Source organism: Anolis carolinensis, chromosome 2 (assembly GCF_035594765.1).
Source record: "Anolis carolinensis isolate JA03-04 chromosome 2, rAnoCar3.1.pri, whole genome shotgun sequence".
Lineage (NCBI taxonomy): Eukaryota > Metazoa > Chordata > Lepidosauria > Squamata > Dactyloidae > Anolis > Anolis carolinensis.
In genome coordinates, this window is record NC_085842.1 from 305,379,051 (window position 1) to 305,402,942 (window position 23,892).

General features: G+C 40.4%; 1 protein-coding gene across 2 annotated transcripts in view; it reads left to right on the forward strand.

Annotated features, from left to right (window-relative positions):
- Positions 1 to 23,892, forward strand: part of pdzd2 (PDZ domain containing 2) — a 315,666-nt gene that overhangs the window by 20,415 nt on the left and 271,359 nt on the right. The window contains exon 1 of one of the 2 annotated variants that reach the window (XM_008118591.3): positions 19,781 to 21,880. The exons of the other annotated variant lie outside the window; for it this stretch is intronic. The gene's annotated coding sequence lies outside the window, so the exon portion shown is untranslated. Of the gene's footprint in view, positions 1 to 19,780; positions 21,881 to 23,892 lie in introns of those variants that run through there. 2 annotated transcript variants of the gene reach the window in all.

A 23,892-nucleotide genomic window follows, 5' to 3' on the forward strand; every position in this document is an offset into this window, starting at 1 on the left:
ACACTCACTTATCCAACGTTCTGGATTATCCAATGCATTTTTGTAGTCAATGTTTTCAAAACATCATAATATTTTGGTGCTAAATTCGTAAATACAGTAATTACTACATAGCATTACTGCGTATTGAATTAATTTTTCTGTCAAATTTGTTGTATAGCATGATGTTTTGGTGCTTAATTTGTAAAATCATAACCTAATTTGATGTTTAATAGGCTTTTCCTTAATCCCTCCTTATTATCCAACATATTCACTTATCCAACGTTCTGCCGGCCCGTTTATGTTGGATAAGTGAGACTCTACTGTATTGAAAACATTGACTACAAAAATGCATTGGATAATCCAGAACATTGGATAAGTGAGACTCTACTGTACTATAGTAATACAGTCGCCCGCCCACATTTGTGGGTCTAACACTGCTGTGGATTTGATTAATACAGTATGTTCCCTCTAGAAATCTCTAGATCTTCAAGTACAGTTCTATAGTCACCTGCCACCAGAAGTTGGCTGTAGAATGGCTCTGGAGGACCTAGAGATATCTAGAGAGAATAATTATCAAGTTACTTACAGGTTCTCCAGTGTGAATTTACGGTCAACATCTGGTAGAAGTTGGCCATAGGCTTGTACTGGAGATCCTAGAGATTTGTAGAGAAATGTTTAAAAAGTGGTGTATTTTCTTATTTGCAAACTTACCACTTGCAGGGGTTTTGGGCCCCAAACCCCCATGAAAGTGAAGGGCCTACTGTAGACACTTTGGGTTTTCGATCTCATGGCCAATTACTGTATATACTCGAGTATAAGCCTAGTTTTTCAGCCCTTTTTTTAAGACTGAAAAAGCCCCCCTTGGCTTATACTCGGGTGAGGGTCCTGGTTGGCGTATATTTGGGTCAGCTTATACTCAAGAATATATGGTACATTTATTATTTTTCTCCCTTATTATTGGTATTATTACATTTATTATTTTTCTCTATTATTGTTGCTACTATTACATTTATTTTACTCTATTTTTATTATTATTAATACATTTATTATTTCACTCTGATATTATTATTATTGCATTTATTATTTTACTCTATTTTTTATTACATGTATTATTTTCCTGTATTTTATTATTATTATTATTATTATTCCATGTATTATTTTACTCTATTATTATTAGAAGGATACATAAGCGCATTCACATTGAAGAAGATGAGAGTAACGATTTGATCAGAGTTGGACAGTCTTATCTTAAATTTGAGCTTTATGTAAATATTCAAAAGCATTTAACCTACTGATGCCTCAATTAATGTAATTGGTATCTATTTTTATTTCTGAAATTTACCACCCTCGGCTTATACTCGAGTCAATGTTTTCCCAGTTTTTTGTGGTAAAATTAGGTGCCTCGGCTTATATTCGGGTCAGCTTATACTCGAGTATATACGGTATGTTAACTAGCTGGATGAGTAATGCTTTGACTTTGGCGACTGTTGTTATTTTACAATTACAAGGTCTTTAGGCTTTCTCCACGAAGCTGTGCTGGTGCCTCATCAAACTACAACTCCCAAGATTCCATAGCATTGAGCCACTGCAGTTAATGTGGTATCAAGCTGTATTAATTCTGCAGTGTAGATACACCCATGTGGAAATGTCCCCCTTTTCCACTTGAGAATGATTTTGACAGTGGATGCAAAGGGGATGCTGCCCTTCAAGGTTTCATGGGAAGCTAATGCAGCCCCCTTCCCCATTCTGTTTCTTTCCTTGTAAAGATAACATGCTGAAAAACTTGTCATTTTTGAAATGGCGATGATAAAGTTGGAGAGTCACATAGCAATGGTGGTGGCGCAGTGTGTTAAAGCACTGAGCTGCTGAACTTGCAGACCGAAAGGTCCCAGGTTCAAATCCCGAGAGCGGAATGAGTGCCCGCTGTTAGCCCCAGCTCCTGCCAACCTAGCAGTTCGAAAACATGCCAATGTGAGTAGATCAATAGGTACTGCTCTGGCGGGAAGGTAACGGCGCTCCATGCAGTCATGCCGGCCACATGACCTTGGAGGTGTCTACAGACAACCCCGGCTCTTCGGCTTAGAAATGGAGATGAACACCAACCCCCAGAGTCGGTCACGACTGGACTTAATGTCAGGGGAAAACCAACCTTTTAAAGCAAATTATTTCATTCTTTGGTCAAGCAATCCTCTTCCCATTTTATTCATCATCATTTTCTTTGCATTGTTATGTGAAACACATGAAATGAACATTATTCTCCCAAAGCTCTTTTCTTTCCTAACCAAATTAAAGGGACGACTGTCTTGATCTTAGTAGTAACCAGTGGGAAAATCCTCGCTTTAAAAAAAAAAATCAAACCTCAAACAAATGTTGAGTAGTTCTGGGGAAGACAGATTTTATAACGTACTTAGTGTAAAATAGACTAATTCCCCAACAGCCCAGCCCTCATACTTTGTTTTCATTTTGGAAGATCTTTATCCATCTGAAGTTCTAAAAGCCTTAATAACTAAAAAGCTTACATGTGCCACTTGGCAAGACTTCACTCTTCCAGGCCTAGACATTGGATGGGGGCGCGGGAGAGAACTTGGCACAGACTGAAAAGCGTGAATTGATATAAATTATTAAGATAAACACAGGCTTGCTAAAGAACAGGAAGGGGGGGGGGGGGAAGGCTGGTGAGTCACACTTCATTTTCAGCATTTGTATTAATTTTTAAGCAGACTAGTTCATTTCCCCATTCCCTCCTTTCAAGATTTTGCCTTCCCGTTCTCTTAGGTCCTCCTAAATCCAAATGTATCTTTTGGAAGTGCTTCTTCTTCTTCTGTACATTCAGAAGTAAGAGGAAAATATATACTGATATATCTCAGTTAACAAAGTCCTTGGCATTACTTACACAGAAAATGTGGCAGAAACAATATGAAAGGATTAGGGACAGGTTCCTACAACACACAAAAAAGAACAGTTGGTTGTATTTCAGCAAACCTTTTATCCAAAAGCAACATGTGAAATAAATCTGTCAGACGAGGCAAGCCTTGTACTGTATAGGTAAACAGAAACATGTTTAACTTTCTAAAAACGACTTTAAGACTATTTCCATAATGCCTCCAGGAATTCCATCAACCCCTGCCTTTCTTATGAATGTTCATACTTATACATTGGGCTTTTTTAACATGTAGGTGGAGCAGGTGAGGGAGGTTTATTTGCTTTCCCCTTTTCTCTTTGTGTTGCTGTTCATATAGGCTCAGTAAGGGAAGAAGCTGCTGTTTGCTTTGCCTTTTGTAGGTGGCCACACACAGCTAAAGTGGGATCAGATAGCAGTGGTTCTCAACCTGTGGGACCCCAGATGTTTTGGCCTTCAACTCCCAGAAATCCTAACAGCTGGTAGACTAGCTGGGATTTCTGGGAGTTGTAGGTCAAAACATCTGGGGACCCACAGGAAGAGAACCACTGAGACAGAGAAAAATCCCATACTTTCCCAGATCTGTTATTTATTTGTTTATTGAAAACATGCTGCTGCAGCCGACTACCAAATGTTTGTGTTTATCCAGCTCTTTCAGTAGAGGTGTGCTAAAATATCTCTAGCTTAACACAAGACAAGGAGGAATGTGCTAGTATGAAAAGACTGTCAGAGGTGTTGTTAACTGAAGTCTGTTTATATTTCATAAATATATATAGAAAACATTGGGATTAATTGAGGAGCTGTAGTTTAGTAGCAGAAAGTTAGGTTCCCTTGTGGGCAAAATGCAGTGAGAAATATTGCATTTCTTTGATTCTAAGATACACTTAGAGCCCTCAGTGGCGCAGCAGATTAAACCGCTGAGCTGCTGAACTTGATGACTGAATAGTCAGTGGTTCGAATCCGGGGAGCAGCGTGAGCTCTCACTATTAGCCCCAGCTTCTGCCAACCTGTCAAATGTGAGTAGATCAATAGGTACCACTCTAGCGGGAAGGTAATGGCGCTCCATGCAGTCATGCCGGCCACATGACCTTGGAGGTGTCTACAGACAACACCGGTTCTTCAGCTTAGAAATGGAGATGAACACCAGCCCCCAGAATCGGACACGACTAGACTTAATGTCAGGGGAAAACCTTTATCTTTACCTTAAGATCTACTCCCCCTCTATATAAACATCTTTAAAATCAGAATCACAGGTGGTTTTTTAAACATATAAACCTTTTTTTATTGATGATACTGAGATTAGTATGTGTCTTACAATCAATGGTGTCTTAGAATTGAAGAAATACTGTGCATCCAGTTTGAAATTCTCAATAGAGTCATTAAATTTATCTAACATCTATCTAATATATTCAAAGGAATTTCAACTGAAGACTTTGTCTGCAGTCAAACCACAACACATTAGACTATTAAAAGATAGAACTGTTAAAGTTGGATGACTTACACAATGTGACCTATATTTGCTGTTTAGTTTGCACAACTATTTTACACGTGGATAAAATGTATTTTAAATTGAATTTTTTTTTGAAGCTTCATGACATACATTCCGATTTTAAAAATGCATTAACTGGGGATTATTGACGTCAGTATGTGTTTTTCATATTGATTGATGTCCAAACCCCACTGCCTTCCCATTTTTATCTCTGCCCATCCCCTGTTTGTGAAAATAGTCTCAATACGTCCTTGGTCTATATGTGCACACAGATGTACAAATTTCAGCATTATTAGCTGTTGGAAGGAAAAACGGTGCTCCTTGTTGCAATGGTTTCATGCTTTCAAGACACTCAAACGAACCCCAGCTATTTCCTAATTACTTTGAGCCCACCCTCCATATTTTCACACCCTAAGAAACATCCACATCTCTGCTTTTCATGGGAAAGGCTCCCTTGGTGTTTATAAGCCTGCCTTTTGGCACCAAGCAAAGACTTCAGATTCTCTTGAGCATTAAGATTCTTTTATTCTACTAATTAACACTATGTCGCAATGCTTTTTTCCCAGTGCTGCTGTATTGTTTTCAGCTCTCTTGCATGACCTAATAAATTTAGATTGTGACTGGTATTAGGTTTTATTCTTTGTGCAGTTCTGAAAATTTGGTGTGAGATCTTCATTGTTTCATTTGCATTTAAAGACATTTGAAATTTGTTTTAAATCTTTTCCAAGTCACTAGAATTACTTACTGTTTTATGGGGTTCAGTACATATGAAGGAAATCAAGTAACTCTCCTACCAAGTTCTGCATATAGTGAAAATGGAAAAAGTCTGCATACACTCCAACATTTTACGTATGAAAACTGAGACATGTGTGGCTAGACATCATGTAGGTGTAATTAAGATTTTTTTTTCCATATCAGGAGCGACTTGAGAAACTGCAAGTTGCTTCTGGTGTGAGAGAATTGGCCATCTGCAAGGACGTTGCCCAAGGGATGCCTGGATGTTTGATTTCTTAACATTCTTGTGGAAGGCTTCTCTCATGTCTCCACATGGGGAGCTAGAGCTGACAGAGGGAGCTCACCCGCTCGTCACAGATTCGAACCACCGACCTGTTGGTCTCAGTCCTGTTGGCACAAGGGTTTAACCGGGGGCTCCAAATTAAGATGGTAAAAATTATTAATGAGAAAGAACAGGCAGATTGGGAGAGGTTGAGGCTGCAGCAGTTCTTTCCGTGTATATTAATGTGTGTATTTTACAGAAATCTGTATTATTATATGATTTTACTGAATGTCTTTATGATGCTGATGTTTAACTACCTGTATATTGTGCTCTGCCTCGAGCCATGAGACAATGTGGGTAAGAGATTTATTTAATAATAATAATAATAACAATAATAATAACAATATTTTGCCTGAACCTCCTTGGAAGGGCACAATTCCACCCTTTCCTCTGAGTTGAGTGTCAACTACTTTTACACTTTGAACTCAGCTGTAAGGGTAAAGGTTTCCCCTTGACATTTGGTTTCGTCATGTCTGACTCTGTGGGGTGGTGCTCATCTCAATTTCTAAGATGAAAAGCCGGAATTGTCCGTAGATGCCTCCAAGGTCATGTGGCCAGCATGACTGCATGGAGCGCCGTTACCTTCCTGCTGGAGCAGTACCTATTGATCTACTCACATTTGCATGTTTTCGAACTGCTAGGTTGGCAAAAGTTGGGGCTAACAACGGGAGCTCGCCCTGATCCCTAGATTTGAACTGCCGACCTTTTGGTCTGCAAGTTCAGTAGCTCAGTGGTTTAATCCGCAGTAGAAGCAGTAGAAGGTGAGGACAAATAGGGGAAAGGGGGGGGGGGTGAAGAAAAGGGAACATTTCAAAGCAGCTGACAATGTGGGACTGTCCCTTCCAAATTTGGGAGAGTTTCAGGGAATGCTTGAATAAATAGCAATCTTTCTCAGGAGAGGGAGATAAAGCCCAGCCTGAATGGCAGAGGACCGTTTCTTTTCCAATACATACTTGCCCTGACTCCTGCCTTATTAAGTGCTTTGCAGCAGGATGCCCATGTGACTTTAATTTGAGGGGTGGGGTGCACTATTTTAGTGCATCAGATCCCAAGTACAGAGAGTTCCGCATATATCCCAGTGCTGGTCCCCATTAGTGTGCGCTGAGCTTCTTTCCAGAGTATGACATCCGTCTGCATTGTAATTCAAATGGAAGCAAGAAGCTGTGAGACATGAGAAGGAACTCCATGCCTTGTGATGTTCCCTTTGTTACTCCCAGGCTTTAAGTAATGAGGCCATTTGCTTCTCTCAGAGTAGGTTCTCTCTGCTCTTCCTCGTCACTTGTGGCTTTTGGTGTATCTCCTTCTCTGATGCTTTATAAAGAACAGGCAGCACTGAACCTTCAAGTCTGAAATCTGTGTAGTATCAGGCTGTCTAGGCCAGTGTTTCATCTTCCAGTCGTCAGGATTAACTAGCTGAATCGTCTGACTTTCTGCTTACCTATCTACCAGACTCCCCCTCCTTGGCCACCAATGCCTCTCTTCCTTTCTTCTCCGAGGGAGGGGGACTCTGCTTTAGCATTCCTCTTTATCACACGGTTGGGATGGATTTTGAATGAAAGGCTTATCTGTGGGGGTTTCTTAAGCCGGAGACGGGGAATTCCTTTGAAGGGAGCTGGAAGTCATTTGAGGGCTTCCTGTGGTGTGAACATGGCTCTCTTTTCTCTCGGCCACTCTCATCTCTGGCCAATTGGGGACTGCAGATTTGGGACTGCAGACTGAACCTTATTTTAATAGGAGGGGTATTTAAAGTGAAGGGTAAAACCCTATGAAAACTGATAGGGTTGCCATAAGTGGACAGGCACCTTGAAGGAACATGTGCACAAATACACACTGTGATGAAGGTTTCCTCTCTTGGAATTCTTTTCAGTTCATTAGAGAGAGAAGAAAGTTCAAAATTAAAAGTTTCTGTATAGAGTTGAGAATTTTGTGGGCAGAATGGGTACAAATGAAAGAAATTGTGTTTTCATTTCCTAGAAGAGTGGGTCTCAACTTTTGGCTGTTCTGATGTTTTGGGATTCCATCTCCAGAAGCCCCAGCCAGCATCACTAATGGTCGGAGATGCTAGAAATTGAAGTCCAAAACATCCGATGGAACAAATGTTGAGAATCATTGCTCTCGAATACTTGTGTGCCGAACTTAAAGATGCTTTTCTCCACAAAATCCTCAAAATTGCCGTACTTTTATGAGCCAACCAAACTGCACAAAATATACCTTGCAAGCTTTTGAAGCTTCACTGATTTCATCATCAGGCAAAGATGTTGAAAGTCATACAAGAGAAGAAAAATAATGTTGGAATCACAGAACTGCATTTTCCTAAGATGTTACTTCTGTTCTTAGTTAAGACAAATAGGGGCAAAGGTCAATAAAAGATAGGTAAGAAAATTTCATTATCAATAGAAAAGTAACTTATCTTGAGATCTAGGCTGTCCTTGTCTTGTGTGAAGTGAATTGCTCCTTTGTCAGAAAGAGAACATTCAATTTCTTAAGAAATCTATGTGCCGGGGGAAAATGTTTAGGTGCTTTATAGGTGAAACTTGTCCATTGTACAAAAAGAAAGAGTTTTACCTTTGCGTTGTCGAAGTTTTACCTTTGTTGGAAGTGGAAACCTCAAAGAGTTAGGTCTCACTCCATTGGCTCCTCCTGGTTTCTGCAATAAAGAAATTTAAAGGGGAGGTTCCAGGGTGAAATTAACTAATTAGAATTTAAGAACAGGGATGTTTTATATTTATTCAGACTTGAATCAAGATAATGGTTTCTTCTGCAGATTCTAATTAATTCAGCAGTGCTGTATTGTGTTATCACCCATTACAGCTGTTGCAAATTAGCTCTAAATGTTTCTTTGTCACAGATTATATGCAGAATTGTACTTATTTGCATTCCTTTGAAACTATGTGTCATTCGCTCTATATGTTTGTTGCAGGAGAAAACATATACCAATTGAGGATACACGTTATGCATTTGAACCGAAACTGCAATAAATGAGTTGTAAAGGTGCTATGTGTCTCTGTTATCCATGCATACTATGTAGCATCACTTTTAATACTCCTGAATATTTTTTTAAAAAAGCTAGAGTAAACCTATTGCAACAGAACTGATAATCATATATTTCACATAATCAAGTTAGTGAGATTTTAAATTCATACTGACACTCCATTTTTGTTTGTAAAATTCCTTTATCTCCTCATTGAGCCATTGAGTAATCCGTATTGTTTCTTGAAGAGATTCCTTTTCCCTTTGAATGCAAGGTTCGCTTCTCGATTTGTTTGTACTTTCCCTCTTTAACTTAAATGTAAACTTTGACAATTTGGAAAATACGTAGCTGACCGACCTTTCGCCTCCCTGCTGCTCAAGATGTTAGCACTGTTTATTCAGAAGTCCTTTAGTTCCCTTTTGTTGGTGTGATAGCCACCTAGCCTTTGTATGATCTGTCGAGTACAACATTGATTTATGGGGGGAATAAAAGTAAAATCTCTAAAAATAATTACTAAGGATGGGTTCTTATGTGAATTAAGATCTGCCTCCAGGGGCAACTTGGGCAAGAATGGGCAACTTGGAAGTCCCTAAATGGACTCAGGAGCGGAGTGGGCAGATCAAAAGACAACTTGGCAAGATGGCACTACCTGGAGGAATCTTCCACCTTGTGTGACTGTGGAGCTGAACAAACAACTCCGCATATGTATGCTTGCCCACAATGTCCTGCCTCATGTATCGAGGAGGAGTTGTTTAAAGCTACGGACAATGCGGTCGCTGTTGCCCGCTTTTGATCTAAAACTATTTAGCTGCTTGTGATTCCTTTATTTCATCACTTTTAAACTATTTATTTTGCAATGCTTTTGACATGAAATAAATAAAACTAGATTGTTAGGTGCACAATAATGCTGAATGCAGATTTAAATGCAGGCAGAAGGTACAAAAAAGTCAATTCTAAAAGAATAGCTGTACTGTATTACATTGTAGCAGAAAACCATCATAGTGTCTCATGGGCCTTTAAAGGCTAACCAGCATATGATAAGCTATGATAAGAGTCTACTTCATTGGATGTACAAAACTAATGGATATTTCTAGCTAAAGTTTAGGATTTGGTGGTGTTTCAAGCTGACTGGTTTGGGATAAGAGCCTAAGTCTAGATCACAAAGAAGCAAATTCAAATGAAACCAATTGATTTTTGGAATGACTCAGTTTGGGGTTGTAATACACAGAAGAATCCATTTAATACTAATTTTATCAGAGGTTGGAAATGTTGTTTTTTTAAATCTCAGTTTCCATAATCCTCCAGTAACTTCGTAATTATGATTTCAAAATGCTTGTTGATACCATCTGATCTTGGAAAATAAGCAGATTCAGCTCTGGTTAGTACTTGGATGGGAGGATATCAACAAATCTCAAGTGCTGCAGGCCATGTTTGAGAGGAAAGAAGTGGTGAAACCATTTCAAAGGACTCCTCACCAAAGAAAACCCCATGAAATGCATGGGCTGCCATAAGTTGTCAGGCGACTTGAAGGCATGCACACACATTAGTTTTAAGTCCCCTGAAACAACTTTGGGTTGTTGTTCCACAAAGTTGAACTGTCAAGCTACTGAAACCATCAGCAATGCATTTCAAAGATGTGAAACTACACAGGCAGATGCAAAATAAAAGCCAGTGCATTGCAAACTGCTATGGTCATGAGTTTGTACACAAGCCTTTGTTGTGGATGTGCCACCAACATGGGTTTTTGTGGTTTGGATTAAAAGGATTAAAAGTCTTAATCTTTGCCCGCTTGAGAGAACAGGTCTTTGTACATGTCAGGTGGTTTCTCCCAGCCACAGGTATTTTTAAATTAGTTCCCTAAACTGCTAAGAATTCCTACAAACCAACTGACCTCTTTTATGTAAAGTAGCTTTAATAGCTGATGATGAGGCTAAATACAAAAGATCTGAATGTTCTGTTTTGCTGTTTCCCCCATTGCTGATCTAGCTATTAGACACAAATAGGATATTAGGAATGATCTATACTTTAAAGGAATTAACACTCCTGACTTCAGGGATTTAAAACCAAAAAAACCCACTGCTTGTTGTGAGATGCTGAGATTGGAATGCTAACCTCCAGAGGACTTACCTTTCAGATTTGTACTACGTATTCCAACTTTTAAATTAGCAGCTTCTGCAGTTTTGCATGGGCTGCTGAGAAATTGGGTGGCGGGGTGACTCTCCTTCTGGACACAATCAAGTGAAAGAGTTCAACATGCCTATGCCGAAGTGTCTCACTGGTGCACTTGCTGGGAAATATTAATCTTCCCAAGTCTTGCTCAGTGGCTGGCACTTTCATTCAGACATATCATGCACTATGAGATTATCACAGCTTCGGGGGGAAATTACTTTTCTTGGGGTGCAATTCACAGTTGCACCTCCCCACTCATCAGACACCATGGCTATGGAGTTATAAGTCCCCCAAAATAACTTTTTCAAGCTCTGGAGCATTGTTGATGACAATTATTTAACAGTTTCAAATCATAGGATGGTCGATCTCAAGTGTTTTTTATTTCATCCTCCTGCTGATGCTAAGAGGACCGGTTGTCAGTCAAGATATAACCTGTCATCACTAGATAGACTTGCTAGATTACTTCTAGTAAAATGTCACCCTGATATCCTCCTCTAAACTTAATAATGAGGCTGGCTGCTCATTGAAGGATGTCTGCTCCAGTTCTGGCGCAAAAGTGAATCTGATAATTATAGGTGAACTCGACTGTTTCTCTCAAAAATGCTGCTTTCAAGTTAACCGACATCCACCTTAACTAGGCATTTTGTTTTGCTGATATGAATTATTAATGTCTTGTCGCAAGTTTAATAACATTTGCTGTGATTAAATAGGCTGCTTTTGTTACAGATATAGCTGCCTGTCTCTGTTACTCATCATAAACCTAACCAGGAGGTATACGGAGATTATTCAGTGCCTGTTGCGATGCATTTAATACGCATCCAAAATTAGAGCTTGAAAGTCACATTGACTTTCAATGGGACTTGCACAATGTATATAGAACCATATACCATACTTCTGTCATCATTTAAAGTGACTACACAACTAGATCCTGGTTGCTTTTGGAAACTAAGCAGGATCAGCCCAGGTTAATACTTAGACAGGAGACTGCCAGTGGATACTAGGTGCTGCTAATTAATACCAGGTGCAGAGGCCATGTTTCAGAGGAAGAAACTAACAAAACTACCTCTGTGTTGTAGTGCAGCCCATGGTTGTGGCTGATGTAAATGGAGAAGCAGATTATGGGAACTCTGCATCTGTGAGCCAACATGAGATTTTAAGTCCTGAAAATGATCAGTCTGTGTCTCTAGCAGTTAGTGAAGGTCACATTCCAGAGAGGTTCCAAGATGGTGGAGAGGAGTCGTTCTCTGGGGAAACTGGCTCAGAGGATGAAATCCCAGGTGGAGAGAATAATGAGTTGCAAGTTAATGAGCTGCTTGATAGGAGACTCAATTTTCGTAAACTTCATGCTACCCAACAGAATCTTCGAAGGTCGCAGTGCTTGTTACAGAAGAGACCAGTATCAGAAAGTCACGGGACAAGGCATGATTTTATGTGTATCTTAGAAAAGCTGGGTTTTTTCCCCAGCCAGTCTGGTCAACGTTGGTAACAGATGAACAGTTTACCAAGTCTTAGCCAAGCCTGATCAGGGACTTGTAGTTCCTTGTATGCTGCTTCCAAGTTTGAAGGATTGTTCCTGGATTTTGTATACTGAACTTCATATACTTCTGGTTTTCTTGTACTCCTGTGCTGGATGTTCTATTGCCTTGGGATTTTGGATCACTCTTGTACCTTGAACATCATGGATTATTTTATACATATAGACTTTGAAGTTCTACTATTTTTTATATAACCTTTAATAAACTGCTTGCTGATTTAACTTGGACTGGAATGTGGTGATTAAGTATAGAGGTGTTTCCTGGCCTCGAGTGCAACACACTTGAGTATTCCTCACCCAAGAAAATCCTATGAGATTAATGGGGTCACCATAAGTCGACAGGTGAGTTGGAAGCACATACCATAGCTATAATCCTTCTGCCACTGTTGGTAGGTTTTTTTCTATCTTCTCCAAATTACCATTCTTTGTTGTGAATCCATGAAGCACTTCAAAAAGCCAGTCACAGAAGCTGAAAATCTTTCCTCTCCTTATGCCATGTTTTTAAATGCAAAGTGGGGTTACACAATCTTCTTTGGTGTAGGGACCGAATTGGGCCCCAGTAGAGGACTCAGTGTTTGTGATTGTAATGATCAGACAGAAAACACACTCATTTCTACATACATGCACACAGCCTGCCTTTCTGCCACTTTTTCTCTCTTGCTCTTTTCTCCCTTTCTCTCATGGTTGTTGCAATGGGAAAGATGATTTAAACTGCAATTAACCCAGTCAAGGTTGATCATGCTCTTCAACAGATTCAAACTGTGTCAAATTAAAACATGGCAGAAACGTCTTCATCATTTGTTAACCGAACTCCAAACATTAAAGACCAACTTGAAATGGGCTACACTCGTAGTATTTCCAGAAAGCACTCTACTATGGGCTGTTCAGACCTGCACAACTCTACAGTAATAAGTGGCTAAAATTAAAATAGGCTAAATTTCTTGAGGTCACATGCCCACGACCGGGGATGGGGGCACCTTGCTTTTGAGGCACACACCTCTGGAGCCCTTGGTGTGTCTCTTGCAGCCCTGAGCTTCTCCAAGCTCCCCTCCCTCTCTGTCTTTCATTCGCTTGTGTCACTGTAGGTTTGTTACACTCATTCCTTGAAATCAGAGTGGGCACATGCCAATTCCATGCACCATTCAAGGCAGCTCAAGCTGCCAGGAAGAGAGGGACAGACAGACAGCTGGGCTGTGGCGCAGGCTGGTTAGCAGCCAGCTGCAACAAATCACTCTGATGAAAAGATCATGAGTTCGAGGCCTGCCCGTGCCTGCATCTGTCTCTGTCTCTGTTCTATGTTATGGCATTGAATGTTTCCCTTATATTTGCAATGTGATCCGCCCTGAGTCCCCTTCGGGGTGAGAAGAGCGGAATATAAATACTGTAAATAAATAAATAAATAAATAATAAACCAACTAACCAGCCAGCTTGACTCTCTGGCATCTCCTATCTGACCAGCGGTCCTGCCAAGCCTTTGTGGGCAGTGCCAGTGGAGGGAATGGATAATAATGCCAAGGGGTGGCTGCAGAGGAGCCCCATTAGCGGACACATAAGATGAGGCTTCATGGTCTGGCTCCTGTTCTTGGGCCTGGCTTGTGGGGAGAGGGCTGACCTGAGGCCATGACTTGTTTAGTCATTGGTGTCTTCAGGTGCCCCCCCCCAAGTCCTGTTTATTTATTTATTGATTGATTTACAGTATTTATATTCCGCCCTTCTCACCCCGAAGGGGACTCAGGGCGGATCACATTATATACACATAGGGCAAACATTCAATGCCCATAAAGACATCAAACAGAGACAGAGACAGACGCAGAGGCAATTTAACCTTCTCCTGAGGGGATGTTCGATTCTGGCCACAAGGGGGAGCAGCTGCTTCATCATCCACTCTGACGGCACTTCCTCATTCCAGGTCGTAAATTAGTTAACCTTGCCTCCCCACTTTTTTTATAAGTGGTACCTTATTTCCTACTTGACAGATGCAACTATCTTTCGGGTTGCTAGGTCAGCAACGAGCAGGGGCTATTTTTTATTTTTAATTGACGGGTGCTCACCTTGCCATGGGCTGGCCTCGAACTCATGACCTCATGGTCAGAGTGATTTATTGCAGTTGCTCAACAGCCTGCGCCACAGCCCGGCCCCTGATAGCTGTTCCTGATAGCTGTCTTTGCTCCCCTGGAATCATTGGCGGGGGTGGGGGGGGGTGGGCATATGTTACACTGATGTAAGATATTGCAAGCAGCCCCTGAATTATAAACATCTTACTTACAAGCAACTCATAGTTAAGAATGAATGTGAGACAACAGGAAGTGAGAGGAAATCTACTCCCAGGAAGAATATTTCACTCTTGGAAGAGTTATAATGGGGGAAAAGGTGTATCTACTAAAGCTTTATCAGTAATCCCTTTTCCACAATAAGCATTTTTTTTTCAAAATCCAATTACCACAAGGACAGAAAGTGAGGTGAAATCTTCTAAACGGGTACAGACAGCAAAACAAATACCGCAGGGATGTTAACTGCCCTATGGTATCCAAAGCTAATTTATTTATTTATTTATTTATTTATTTACAGAATTTATATTCCGCCCTTCTCACCCCGAAGGGGACTCAGCGCGGATCACATTACACATATAGGCAAACATTCAATGCCTTTTTAACATAGAACAAAGACAAGACAAACATAGGCTCCGAGCGGGCCTCGAACTCATGACCTCCTGGTCAGAGTGATTCATTGCAGTGCAATACAGTGTTTCATTGCAGCTGCTCTCCAGCCTGCGCCACAGCCCGAGTTGGAGTTACATTTAAAAATATATCTGGTGCAACTTACAAACAAATTTATCTTAAAAATAAACCTACAGAACATATCTTGTTCATAAATGGGGGACTGCCTGTACTTTGATTTTCTCTGCATTTGGGGTAGAACTGCATGTTTGCTTAGGATCTCCTGCAGTATCTCATCCCCAAATATTTTGCTTATCAAGTGAAGCTGCTGCAGGGGTGGGAATGGCAGGGTTGGGTTTGGAGAAATTGTTTTTGACTATTTTTTCCCCCTCAGCGGTTTGCTTGTATGAAATTGTACATGCCCGCACAGCACAAGCTTATTTTCTTTCTGAAAGGTAAATGATATTGAAAGTGGGAAGGTTTTGTAAGGACATATAGCCAGCAAATAAAGAATCAAGCTGTGTTCTGTCCTCTCTCCTTCCCCATCGTACTCTTCATATGATGAGAGAGCCTCAAGGGAGGGAGGGAGGAAGGCAGGCAGTGGAAAATGAGAACTGCAGAACTACATGAGAGAAATAATTCTGGCTTTGATGCTCAGCCGCTGAATATCTGAACTAGTTCGTACTGAAGGATATTGTGGCGGAGGAGTTGTGTAGAGAAGGAGACGTTAACCCTAAGCATCAGGTGATGAATAATGCATGTATCCATGGCCACTCAGTTTTTGCAAACCTACCAGGGAGAGGGAGTTTTGTACTTGCAAGTGGGTTGCCCATATAAACATCTATTTCTGGGCCAGCGCTGCCTGAATCTATTCTCATTAGAGGATAGTCTTCATAGGGAATATGTAATAAAGCCATGTCAAAACCATTGCGTAGGTAGAATTGTTGCTTGACTTGGTAGGAACTAAAATCAATTCATTAAGCAGAATCAAAAGACAAAGGGTGAAATTAATGTAGTTTGACACCACTCTAACTACCATGGCTCAGTATAATGGGATCTTGGGATAAGCAGTTTGGTGAGGCAAATAATGGATCCTGGGATCTGCAGTTTGGCTAGACACCTTGTAAAACTACAACTGCCATTGTTCCATAGCAGTTAAAGTCATTGAGTCATGGCAGTTAAAGTGGTTTCAAATTGCATTAATTCTGTAGTAATGATGCACATCACTTTAACTGCCATAGCTCAATCTTGGGGAATTATGGGAGTTGCAATTTGGTGAGGCATCAGTAGTGTTTGGAAGAAAAAGCTAAAGACCCCAACTTCTATGGCTCTGTAGCATTCAGCCAAAGATATTCTTGCAAGTTTTGGCTTGTAAGTAGAAATGAATCAGTAGAAAAATCACACATGAATAGATGGTCTACATTGATCATGGATTGTTTGTAGTGACTGGGAGAGTCTAGAAGACTATTCCCCAAAAGCAATTGTTCCAAGTTGTGATGCCAACCATACTTGCAGATCTCATTTTTAATGTGGATTGAAGAGCATTATTTGCCCTTGTTGTTTCTGTTCCTACAGGAATGGCTTAAATGTGTCACTCCCAAACAGAGTATAAAGCCAATAGCCCAGGAACATCTAAATGTAGAAATTGGCCTGCTTTTGCTGTGGTGGAGGAGTTGTGTCTTTTCCTTCCATGTCGGCTCTGTGAGTTTGTGAGGAGGCAAGCAAGCGTGCCACACCTCACCTGTGCCAAGATTGGGATCAGAGCACGCCTAGTGATGTGTGCGTGGGTTGATAGGCCCACAGCCAGAACCCCGTTGCCAATCTAAGCTGCTTTGTCTGTTTGTTTAAAAAGGAAAGTGTCCTTTGCTTCCTGCAATACATGACTTCCATTGAGCATAGGGTAGGACAGAATGATAGCATGAAAGGACATTTCTACTGCTGATGGGGGCATAAGTCTTTCTAAATGTTGTTCTAAAAGTTATTGAAACCTGCACAGTTTTCAAAGGCTATTCACCATTCAGGAATTATTCTCTGCAAAAAAATCATGTAGGCTTTTGTTTTGCACAGAATTTTTTTTCTCAATCGAAAACCACATTTTCTGCACAGAAAAAACAGTCCATAACTGTGTGTGTATTTTTTTGTGTAGAATAAGTCATAAACCATGAAGGTTCTTGCTGACCTAATAATCTCCTCAGTAGAATTTTATGACACTCAGAAACCTGTTTTTCAGTCATTTCTAGGAATACTTTTGAATAGTCTTAGTATCTTTAACTCCTGGGCATAGTAGTAATGTGCTAATTCAATGGCAAGGTTGAAGGGACACATTGCCATCACATTTCTCGGGAGTCAAATTATTTGGTTTCCTTTATCAGTTATATGTGTCACTGCCAAGTTCATGACCTTGGTAAATCCATCGGTCCTCCTCATATCCCTTTCTTGTTTTTTGGTGCAGAGATTCATCTTTTTGTGCCGTCCAATCTCTACCTACAATATGAAATGGTAGAGCCCAAGTACATTTACCCATTCAAATTAGAAATAAGTGCATTATGAATAGCTGTAAGGGGTCTGTACCAACCCTTAAACTGGAAGGAAAAAGTCTAAATTGTGCTATTGTCAAACTCTTGAACTTGGTGCTTCAATTTAAATATATTGCTGTGCTAATCTGGATCAGTTTGCAGAAGGTTGTTGCAACACTTTTGAGTGAAAGAAAGATGTTTCTAACACAGGCTTTTGTAGACTGAGGATGCTACTGCACTGTAGAATTAATGCAATTACAGAAAACTTTAAATGTCATGGCTCAATGTTATGGAATCCTAGTAGTTGTAGTTTGGTGAGGCATGAGCACTCTTTGGCAGAAAAGGCTAAAGATCTCGTAAAACTGTAGCTCCCAGGATTACATAGCATTGAGCCATGGCAGTTGAAGTGATACACCTTGAGTCTACTTCATCAGAAGCATAGATTCACTATGAAACCTTATGTTACAAACTTCTTTCTCTCAAAGTACTATAATATCCCTCTAAACCTTGTTAACCCAAATAATAGCTAAATTAGTTTTATTAACATTATCTCATATTAATGAAGAAGGAAGCATGGAGCTTCCTTCTTCATTCTTATTTCCAGTACTCTGTTATAAGCAAAATGAACCTAAGAGGTCAGCTAATGAGCTGAGAAGGAATTTGAACTTAGACTTTTCCAGTCCACATCCAACACTAACACCTTAAACCAAATGGACTTTAGATATTGTCTCCTTCCATCCCAAAAGAGGTCCAGTCGGAACTGAAGTTTGTGATTGATGTTTTAATTCCCTGTACTAATAAAGATGCTGACTTACTTGCAATTTGATTGGAGGACGAAGTTGTGAGTCCCTGTACTGAGAGAAAGACAGATTAAAAATAGTTGGGAGGGTTCTTCTCATGCAGGAGTTCACAGCCTTTGGTTCTCCTAATTTTGGACTTTGCCTTCTAGAATTCCTCATCGCGAGCCATGCTGACATGTGTTTATGAGAAATGAAGTCCAAAGCAGCTGGAGGACCTGTGGTTGAGAACCACTGTGATTCATATAACCTGCTGGATGTTATGAGTCAACAGAACCTCCCCCCAGTTATTATACTGGGGAGATCTGATGTTAGTAGAACTGTATCTAGAAGGCTGCATAATCCCGCCCGCCATTGGTTAGGTACAGGTTTCTTATTGTGTGGCTTGGCCAACGGAGACTACTTTAAAAGACATCCAACCCAATCATTTTTACATTGTGGGGAGGGAGTTCACATTTTCTGTGGTATAGTCTCTGGCTCTGAAATGGGTTTCCCATGAACCTGAGTTCTGTGGTCTTATCCTGTTTATGGTCTGTAGCACAACTCCCTCATGGATGGTGCCGTGCAGCACACAACTGTGCAAATGTTTGATAATATAATAATGATAGTCAATAATATTGTCAACTTAAAGACTCTCTCTATTTTGTTATGGCATGAACGTGTATCTTGCCAGAGAAGGGTTTCCTCCCCCTATCCTATCTTTGCTAGTGTCCATATTTTCAGGAGTATGCCGTTTTCATGGGAAACTAGCCTGAAGCTATGATGTGCCGCAAACTTTCTTGCCTGTTTATTTTTGACTTGGCTGCGTAGTCAAGCAGGATAGCTAATTGTGGAGTACGATTGTGCCAAAAAGAATTGGTGGTTGGTTTTGTATGTATATGCAGGAAATTCAAAGGACCACCAGTTGAACTTCTTTTCTTTTCCTCTTGGGACATCTCCAGAGTGTCTTGAGTTGAGTGATGAAGGCAAGTGCAGCTAACCCTCTGGACACACACATGGTATCCATTCCATGTGTGTATTTATAGAAAGATAGACTGTTTCTGACTGCCCTTGCCTTTTTGTTCCAAAGTTTTATGCAGAGGTGTAAATAAAAGAGAGGTGATGCCAGATGCTGAATTTCTTAAATGCAAATGTTCAAGTGTGTTTTTAGTAATACACTTTCTTAAGGACGTAAGAAATGCTATATTGGTTCAAATCAAGGCCTTGTCTCATCCAGCATTCTGTTCCCAACCAGATATCTGTGAGATACCCACAACCAGGATGTAAATGCAATACAGATTGAGTATTCCTGATCAAAAATGCTTGGGATCAGAAGTGTTTTCGATTTTTATGGATTTCAGAATATCAGTATTTTCATATATGTACACAATGAGATGTTTTTTGAGATACCTTATATGTATAGCCTGAAGATAATTTGATATAATCTTTAATATAATTTTGTGCACGAAACAAAGTTTGTTTACATTAAGTGTCAGAAAAAAGGTGTCACTATCTCAGCCATCTAAGTATTTGACAATTTTGGATTTTGGAGTATTTTGGATTTTCCTTAAAAGCTCACATACCCATGAAGAATTCCTGCTTGTGATAATGAGGCTGATATATATCTTGACTAGTAGCTATTGATTCCTCAAAAACAATGGCTCTTTAAGCTCTCCATTCCAGTAGGGTTGTTTTTTGACATGCTCCTGGGCATCACATGGATACATTTGTTGGAGAGAGCAACCTTCTCAAGCCTCCTCTATCTAATGTATTATCTGTTTATAATGTATTGTTTATTTCCTGAAGTGTGTGTCTTCTTTTGTTTGCAGCTTTTTTAGCTCTATGTACTTGAGGGAGTGGGAGGGGCTGCAGATCATGTGACTGGTTCAGTGACAGTTTAGAATGTGTTTTTAAAAGGATGACAGTTGAGGCTCGAGTCTGAGTACAGAAGCCGGTGTTAGAAGTTAGAAGTCAGTTGAGGCTCAAGTTCCTTGGAAGTAGACTGTTATTATGAAGAGACTGTTAAATACTATAAGTTAAAGATACAAACTGAAATGTTTTAAAGCTTAATCTGACAAGAAATTACCTGTATATTTAAATACATGAAGTTGTGAGTAAAACAAACATGTTATTTCAAAGAAGTCTACTTGAATTTTTGTTTGCTGAGAGCATTGAATAGAAACAAGATCTTTATGTACTCAATGATCTTCCATTTTACTCAATAAACTCAAGGAACACTCCTGAAACTCTGCTACCCAATAGCTTATGATCCTAACAGGTCATAATCTAACAATCCAAAAACATTAAACCATGGATAATAACAAACCCTACTGAAAGGAAGGCCTTCTGACCCAAGAATACCATAGAGTCATACTGGAGGAACTAGAAAATGCCTAGCAAGATCTATTGGTTGGATGTGAATAAATAAAACAATGGAGACCAGTTCTACAGAGATAGAAGTCATGCTGTGCTTCCCTGTGTGAACAGAAACAAACAAGTGCAACTCCATTTTACTATTTTGAAAACTGCACATAGTTTGGTTTAGCATTTCTACAAATGCTGAGATACTTCGTGGTGATTGAAGAAAAGTACCTACAATCATTTGTTAATGTCAACTTTAAGCCAACTCAAAGAGCATTTGATTGTGTGTTTATATATGTAGAAAACTTTATGTATACAATAATGAAAAGGCTGTAAAGAACAAAGCCAGGAAATATGGTGCTGAAAGGAAGTGAAAGAGTGCTGCCCAGAATTTGACCTGTCCTATTTGATTTTGTTGCTCTTTTATTAACCAGCTAGGTATAAAATGAAACTTTGCAATACAATTTGAATCGTATTTTAGAAGAATGTTAAATATTGTCTCTCTGTCAAGACACACCGTGGAGGTAATAACTGTTGTGAGCCCAGTATTTTTTTAAAAAAATAATTAAAATAGTAAAAGTGAGTTATTAGAAAAATGGTTTCCAATTTCCAATTAAAATTTCATATTTGTTAAAAATAAGAATTATTTTAAAATTGGAGAAGCAATACATGAGATCTAACCTATGCATTTAGCAATGTTCTTGGTTCCTTCAATGGTTCAACTGTCATCTGAGTAATTTTAGATTGATGCTTCAATTTTGATTTCTGGAAAGACGTGGAAGATTACCCATAGCTCTGTGCTTTAAACAGTGCATCCCTCTCCCATTAAATTCCTTTTGTCTAGTTGAAAGGTTTCTGCATAGATATTCTGCCTGAGATATTGGAGTGCCAGATTCAATTACTTTTGGCCTCGATTTTCTGATTTTTTCCCAAGCAGCGTAAATCGTGGCAAGGTGACTGGGTAAGTCAAGCATTTTGGTGTCACCACACAGGGAGAGGTTGGATTAGGCCAGGGATAAAGAATGTGCAGACTTCCAGGTTCTGGTGAACTGCAGATCCCATCAGACCTAGCTAATAGGAAACATGTACCAGGAGACGTAATCCAGCATCTAGGGGACCACTTTTTCTACCTCAGTATAGCTGATCTGTGGTTGATATTTTAAATGGAAGGAAGTGGACTCACACTGCAGGCTTGCTATTTTGGGAGTGAGGAGGCTAGGCAGCTGATTTGTGACTACCATAGTCTGAAAGTTGACATCAGCAGGTGGTAATAAATGGCCACGGAGTGAACCAGGATTAGGGAATGCCATAGGAATGTAGCCAGAGAAGGGCGATGGAGTGACAGGATGGTGTGGCTTCAGCAAAAGGAGGAAGGTGGGGCAGAGAAAGCAGAGGAAAGAATACAGAAAGAAAACTGGAGAATGGAGGAGAGACTGAGTGTGGTGAAGGAGAACTGGAGGGACAGATGTAAGGTGAGCAAGAGACCCAACCAAAAGAGGCAGAAAGGCCATTAGAAATTACAAAAATCAGGCAAAGGGAAGAACTAGGGTTTCAGAACAGAGTAATGATCTCAAACCACAATTCAGTACTAGCGTGTTCTGACTCAACCATACTTTAAACCAGGATGTCAAATTCATTTTCATTAAGAGCCACTTCAGCCATATGGTTGTCTTCAAAGAGCTGTTGGATCGAATTTGTGGATTCCGAAGGCCAACTATAATGTTTTTAGTGGTTGATGCTCTTTAATTTTTACCCATCACTTTTGATTATCTGCCATGTGGCCTAGGGATAATGGGAATTGCGACCCAACAGCACTTGTGGCTCTGAGGTTGGGAAAAGGGTAAATGACACTTTTAAAGTCAGACATCATATCCATAAACCCTGTATCTAAATTCAAACCCACCTATCTTGACTAAACAGAACCAACTTCAGCATTTGAGATATTAACTGAATCTGAAATCCCATCTGCTCTAGTCATGATATCCAATTATAACAAATACAGGAGTTGGAGTCCAGGATCTGGAGGGCCACATAGAACAACATGTGGAGTGCCGCAGGGTTCTGTCCTGGGCCCGGTTCTGTTCAACATCTTTATTAACGACTTAGACGAAGGGTTAGAAGGAACGATCAAGTTTGCAGACGACACCAAACTGGGAGGGATAGCTAACACTCCAGAAGACAGGAGTAGAATTCAAAACGATCTTGACAGACTAAAGAGATGGGCCGAAACTAACAAAATGAAGTTCAACAGGGACAAATGCAGGATACTTCACTTCGGCAGAAAAAATGGAATGCAAAGATACAGAATGGGGGACGCCTGGCTTGACAGCAGTGTGTGCGAAAAAGACCTTGGAGTCCTCGTGGACAACAAGTTAAACATGAGCCAGCAATGTGATGCGGCTGCTAAGAAAGCCAACGGGATTCTGGCCGGCATCAATAGGGGAATAGCGTGTAGATCCAGGGAAGTCATGCTCCCCCTCTATTCAGCCTTGGTCAGACCACACCTGGAATACTGTGTCCAATTCTGGGGACCACAGTTGAAGGGAGATGTTGACAAGCTGGAAAGCGTCCAGAGGAGGGCAACTAAAATGATCAAAGGTCTGGAGAACAAGCCCTATGAGGAGAGGCTTAAAGAGCTGGGCATGTTTAGCCTGCAGAAGAGAAGGCTGAGAGGAGACATGATAGCCATGTACAAATATGTGAGGGGAAGTCATAGGGAGGAGGGACCAAGCTTGTTTTCTGCTGCCCTGCAGACTAGGACACGGAACAATGGCTTCAAACTACAGGAAAGGAGATTCCACCTGAACATTAGGAAGAACTTCCTCACAGTGAAGGCTGTTCGGCAGTGGAACTCTCTTCCCCGGACTGTGGTGGAGGCTCCTTCTTTGGAGGCTTTTAAGCAAAGGCTGGATGGCCATCTGTCGGGGGTGCTTTAAATGCGATTTCCTGCTTCTTGGCAGGGGGTTGGACTGGATGGCCTATGATTCTATGATTCTGTGATGGGCTGGATTAGGCTCACTGACCTTGAGTTTGACATATGTGCTTGGACAGGATAGGGAAATGTAGTTTCCACTAAAAGTAAGTACTTCTGATCTCTTCATCATGATTACTAAAGGGAGCAAACCTGACTTTTATGTGGACTTCCTGACTTGGTTGGAAACCATGATCTACAAGCTCCATGTGTGTTTGTGGCATACAAAACTCCATGAGCATGGATCAACATGACTGCTTAGTCTTCCGTGGTACCTGTTTCTCCAGAAGAAGCCTCTTTCACTGTGGGTTTCTCATCCAACTGGATTGCTGGGTTGAAGTTGTACTTTAAAGCAGCAGGAATATTTTGTTTTCAACTGTTCCACCATTTGCCTTAGGCCAGAGAGGTAAATACAAGGCTTTCGAAGTCTTGCATTAAGTTAGTAGGGACTTGGGCCACTGCACTTGTTGCTGTCCTTCGTATTGTAACTCCCTACTCTTAAAATATAAATCT